Source organism: Sinocyclocheilus rhinocerous, unplaced genomic scaffold, assembly GCF_001515625.1.
Source record: "Sinocyclocheilus rhinocerous isolate Xijiao unplaced genomic scaffold, SAMN03320098_v1.1 scaffold407, whole genome shotgun sequence".
Lineage (NCBI taxonomy): Eukaryota > Metazoa > Chordata > Actinopteri > Cypriniformes > Cyprinidae > Sinocyclocheilus > Sinocyclocheilus rhinocerous.
Genome location: NW_015633444.1, coordinates 462,305 through 467,762, shown reverse-complemented (window position 1 = coordinate 467,762; position 5,458 = coordinate 462,305). Strand labels below are relative to the sequence as shown.

At 34.8% G+C, this 5,458-nt stretch overlaps 1 long non-coding RNA gene across 1 annotated transcript; it reads left to right on the top strand.

Annotated features, from left to right (window-relative positions):
* The first annotated feature begins 36 nt into the window (after positions 1-36).
* LOC107744052 (uncharacterized) lies at positions 37-325 on the top strand. The gene is made up of 2 exons (XR_001640455.1): positions 37-67; positions 190-325. It is a non-coding gene; the product is annotated as an uncharacterized LOC107744052 (long non-coding RNA).
* The last annotated feature ends 5,133 nt before the right edge of the window (positions 326-5,458 follow it).

Sequence of the window (5,458 nt, the reverse complement as noted above, 5' to 3'; positions counted from 1 at the left end):
GGTGTTTTAAATGTACTTAATTTCTTTTTTTCCGTTTTAACAAGCAGCAAAAGGACAGCTTGAGAAGGTAGTCAAGTTGTTCGCGAGCATATTTAAAAAAAAAAAACTGTTGTTGACCATTAAAGTTTTGTTTCCTCAGGAATATTTTTTAATCCTTTTATAACATTAAAGTTTTTCTTTTTCTTTCAGAGACTCTTTTAGCAGAATGAGCCTTCGCAAGCTAGACGTGTGAAGATTGAAGAAATAAAAAGAACAAATGCAATTTTATTTATTTGTATATATCAGTCCTCCTCACAATATCAGTGTTTCTGCCATAAAGTAAAAAGAGATTAAGTGTTAAGACGTTTGGTACATCATTCCAATTTTGTATTAGTTTACAAAATGGCCTGTTACATGATCATAAGAACTGATGATGAATTTAGCATACAATGTGTCAAACCTGTATTCAATTACTGAGGTCTTTTTTTTTTTTTTTTTTTTACTTCAAGCCGGAGTGCAGTATAATGTGGTTATCTGAGAAGGACATGATGTAAATCATCTGTTCAACAACTGCCGAAAGATCCAGACTATACACTTCCTATATAAACAAAAGGAAATTACTGATAGGGAGAAATTTCCCGTCAGGTCCTTTCCATGTTCTCACCGCAACCGCAATGCGCAGCATGCATTTAGCTCCCGCGGAAGCTAAACACGCTCCACCCAACCGCTAGATTACCTCTGAACTTAAAATGAAATAATTCAAATCAAAAACAAAAACTCTTTAATTATGTAATCCGTAAAGATGCAATTCTCTCTAAAGGCGCGTTAATGAGGAGATCGCGAGTCAGGATCCTCAACTTCATCTTTGCGACACTGACTCAGAAAACACTAGTTTATTAATAAATAATTCAAATATCTCCTTACTATTTCCACCAGATGCATTCATATACTTACTTTTGCGGGGGCTTGAACGTGGAATAGCCTAAATATTAAAGGCTCATTATGCTTTAGAATTTAAGTAATTAATTTCTGGTCGGGGGCAGCCCTAGTTTAAGGCCAGTCTATAGTTTTTCTATAGGCTAACTCTTCCAGCTGCGCTGAAGGCACGCTCGCTGCTGCTGCTGCTGGTGGGGACACTAAACACTGTCCGAGCCGGTCTTGACAGTCGTAGTAGCATGATCTCGTGTTGTTTCTACCAATGTGGCAAATCTTTTTCATCACCATAATTGATGGATGTCTAAAATAAAAAAATAAGGAGAAGCCTAAAACAGGCCCAATGCCCGGCCCGCGTCTGAGCTATCATGTGAAAATTGGCCAGAAGCCTGGCCCTATGGGTGTAAATAAGTTGGGCCCATCGGGCTCGGGCTGAAATGCAGGGCTCTAACACACACACACACACACACACAAGATTCTGCAGTTGAAATGATTTTGGAAAATTTTAATACACATGCTGTTTTGATAGCAACTTCTGCAACAACTCCATAACAAAAAAAACACAAGTTTGACAAAAACAGTTTTTAAAAATCGTAAATGTTACCTTTATATACAGTCAAACCAAAAATTATTCAGCCACCAGACATAATTTTTTATATTTCTTTACTAGTGGGTGAAGGACACTATAGTTCATTTATGTAGGCGTAAGTGAGGATAAAGTAAACTGTGATATATTATACCCCCAAAATTCTTACAGTGGACTACCAGTAAAATTGATAAACATTTGGGACCAAAAATTATTCAGACACTTTGACCCGACCATGTTTTGCTTAAGTGTTTTCTGACATTATCAAGATGAATTTGTTCTGACAAGTATATATATATATATATATATATAAGGTAACAAATAATATTTATAAAATATAAGAATAAGATTTATAACATATAAGAATATATATAAGATTTTAAGATTTTAAGTGTTTTCTATATATAGCCTTTAAGTGCCGTCTGGATTTGTTTTGTAAGATGAGCATTTCTATCAGGCTCCTATATTTATGTGCAGTTACTTTACTTTAATGGCAATGAAAAGGACATATTTATTGCCATTAAAGTGAAAATACTGAATTGAAACATAGGAGCCTGAAAAAATTTACATTTTTATTTTTATAAAAATTGTATCAGAAGGCTTATGCATCTGAAGTCTTCATATATATATGAAGATGCATAAGCCTTCTGATACAAGTGGCTTCTGAATTTTTCTTGTAAAATTAGAATTCAGACGGCACTTAAAGGCTTTTGCATTTTAAGTCTCATATATATACAGTGGGTACGGAAAGTATTCAGACCCCCTTAAATTTTTCACTCTTTGTTATATTGCAGCCATTTGCTAAAATCATTTAAGTTAATTTTTTTTCCTCATTAATGTACACACAGCACCCCATATTGACAGAAAAACACAGAATTGTTGACATCTTTGCAGATTTATTAAATCTGTACACTCTGTATATATATATATATATATATATATTAGGGCTGTCAAAATTAACGCGTTAATAATGCATTAACGCAAATTCATTTTAACTGCACTCATTTTATTAACGAGCGATCAGTGCAGCACACATTTTCTGTTTCAGGGTTTCCGCGGGTCCTTAAAAAGTCTGAAAAGGTCTTAAATTTAGTTGTATCATATTAAAGGCCATAAAAAATCTTAAATGAAGAAAGTCTTAATTATGATTTCAAGAGGTCTTAAATTTGGGGAGGGAAAGACAAGAATTGCGATATGGCTTAATGTGACGATTAAACTTCAAAAGGCAATGATTTCATTGAATAAATATGAGCGCTGCAGTTTCAAAGTCATCTGCTGCGCTGTTTTGTTTACAGTCTGAGAAACCGCTATTTCTGCCGTTCCGACAGCGCCATCTGCTGGCTGAGAATGAATTTGCATTTTCAATAAGCCCATCTGCTGTTTTTGTTCAACGACAGAAGACGACAGAAAATTAAAGACAACAGAATTAGATGACATTAATGACAACATAAGGACGACAGTAGAGATAAGATAAAGCACGACAGAATTAGATGACAGAACAACACGATAATCAGGATGACAGCAAAAACGACGGCAGGAAGACAGATTAAGATGACGTCAACAGACAACATGCACGTCAACATTTACTGATTTACCTAAACAAGTACGCAATTACTGTAGACAAAGACAAATGTATAGTACAAAGCACAACTCTGCAGTCAACTCATTTTTGGCACAATTGGAACCCCATACATTTCTGCATTGATAAAGCAGATCAACATGTCTTTTATTAATAACAGGCAAATGTCTGCATTAAACATGTTTAAACAACTGTTCTTTCTGTAACTGCTAACTTAAGGAATTGAAGCATTATTGAAAAGTATGAAACTCAACCAACGTGAAAAAGACAATTTGTAACACCATTGTTGCACTTCAGATGCTAAATGTTTACTTCTGTGAGTGTATAAATGAAACTGTCATTGTTAATTTTCTGTTTAAAACATGCTTTTGTGTCATTTATACTCTCACAGACATCAACATTCGGCATATGAAACACAACAATGGTGACATGCTTCATGCCAGCATGCAAAACACATTCATGTTTCCCAGCATGCATTGCGGCATGAATAAATTATGTAGCTGAATTATTTTTTAGATTTTTTGGATTGAGGTTTGTATGATGAGTGCTGATGTCTAAGAGTGTTGTATTTAACTTTTGAATAGTTTTGGACACTCTTACACAAATAACTTCAGTGTTATAATGGTCTTTATCACATCATTTTAGTGTATTACTCTCTTCTCAAATAATGTTTCAATTCCAAAAATAAGTAAAACTACAGAAAAAGTAGTTTTTTAACCACTTTAATGTAGTCACTTGTCTATTTTTAAAAAGACATGCTGATCTGCTTTATCAATGCAGAAATGTTTTCCATAAACACCTACAATTGCTGATAAAGAATAAACGTAACAAAAGTGAAGGGTCAAGAGCCCAACTAAAGCAAACACTTATCCCCATGATGGTGAACGCAAACTAATTTTTTTGTAATAAAACATCAACATCTAAATCTTAAAATGTTGAATTTTAAATCAAAATTAAGTTGAAAGAACGTTTGAGGTACATCATACCTTTTAAAAAACGTTCCTATAACATCAAGAAAACGGGACATTTTTTTATGTTCCCAGAACCAACACTGAACATTTAGAGAACGTTCTTATTTCAAAATTCTGTTAGCTGGGTATGCGACAGAGCGGTCCATTAAAGACGCAATTGTATGATTTGATAGTATGCCCCAAAGCTTGCCTACTCTTCTACTACACACTCAAAAGTGTGTACTTTTCTTCACCAAAAGAGTACATACTTTAAGGGCGTAGTATAAGTAGGCACATTGGGACGCAATGCCAGAGACCACATACTCACACAAGGGTAAGACCAGGGGCCTCATTTATAACCGTTGCGTATGCACAAAACCAGCCCTGAAAGAGGCATACGCCACTTCCTGCGCAAAAGGTGGGATTTATAAAAACAAACTTGATGGGAAAATGTGCGCACCTGCACGCACACTCTGACCCATGCGTACAAACTCTTTTTCCTGGAGTGAGAAAATTAATGAAGTAAAAACAATGATTTTAAGCTCTGTTTTCATGTCGATATATACATTTACATTAAATATTCCACACTCATATGGAGATAAGGACTGAAATTACATTAAGTCATTACACAGAACTTAAACCAAAATTATATGAATTTAGACATATTTGTAGTGGATGCGCTTGATCACTTTTCCTCTTTTATTGACAGCGAGGAGTGCTATAGGTGCACAATAATTCATCTTTAAACTGAACTGCAGATCTCATGTTATGAGAAAATATTTTTAGCGAGAACAATGATCAATGATGCGCACTTACTTCGATATTATGGCGGACACTGCTGGATTCGGTGGTCGAACGGTCCATTATCCAGTTTGAATAGGACCAATGATAATATCTTACTATACAACCGCAGCTGCGCTGAGGTGTTGATGTCGTGTGAAGTCATCACTACAACATTATAAAAAATACCACTGTATTTGAAGGCTACAACTTGAAGAAAATGGTAAGATTTATACGTTTCCTTTTTAAAAATCTTTGTTAGTGACGCGCCAAATCAGACAATTTTACACTGCAATAAATAGGTTCTTGATATATTTATTCTAAAACATAAGGATATTGGATGATTTTTAGAAATAAAAATTAATGTATGGCACAAATGGCATTTATAGACCGTATCTTATATTTTCTTAATGTCTTTTATCTTTGACGGTGTTAAACATGGTGTCACGTGGATGGGAATATGCATGGAAATGATATGCAGGGGTGCAGATGCACGTACGCACAATCTTCCCCTGACTGGGATATATAAAGGGATTTTTGCGCAGGTTCTGGCGTACGTATGGTTTTATAAATCTGAAAACTTTTGTGCGTACGCAAAATCTAGCTTTTGTGCATACGTACACTTTTAGGATGAAATCTACGGAGAGTTTT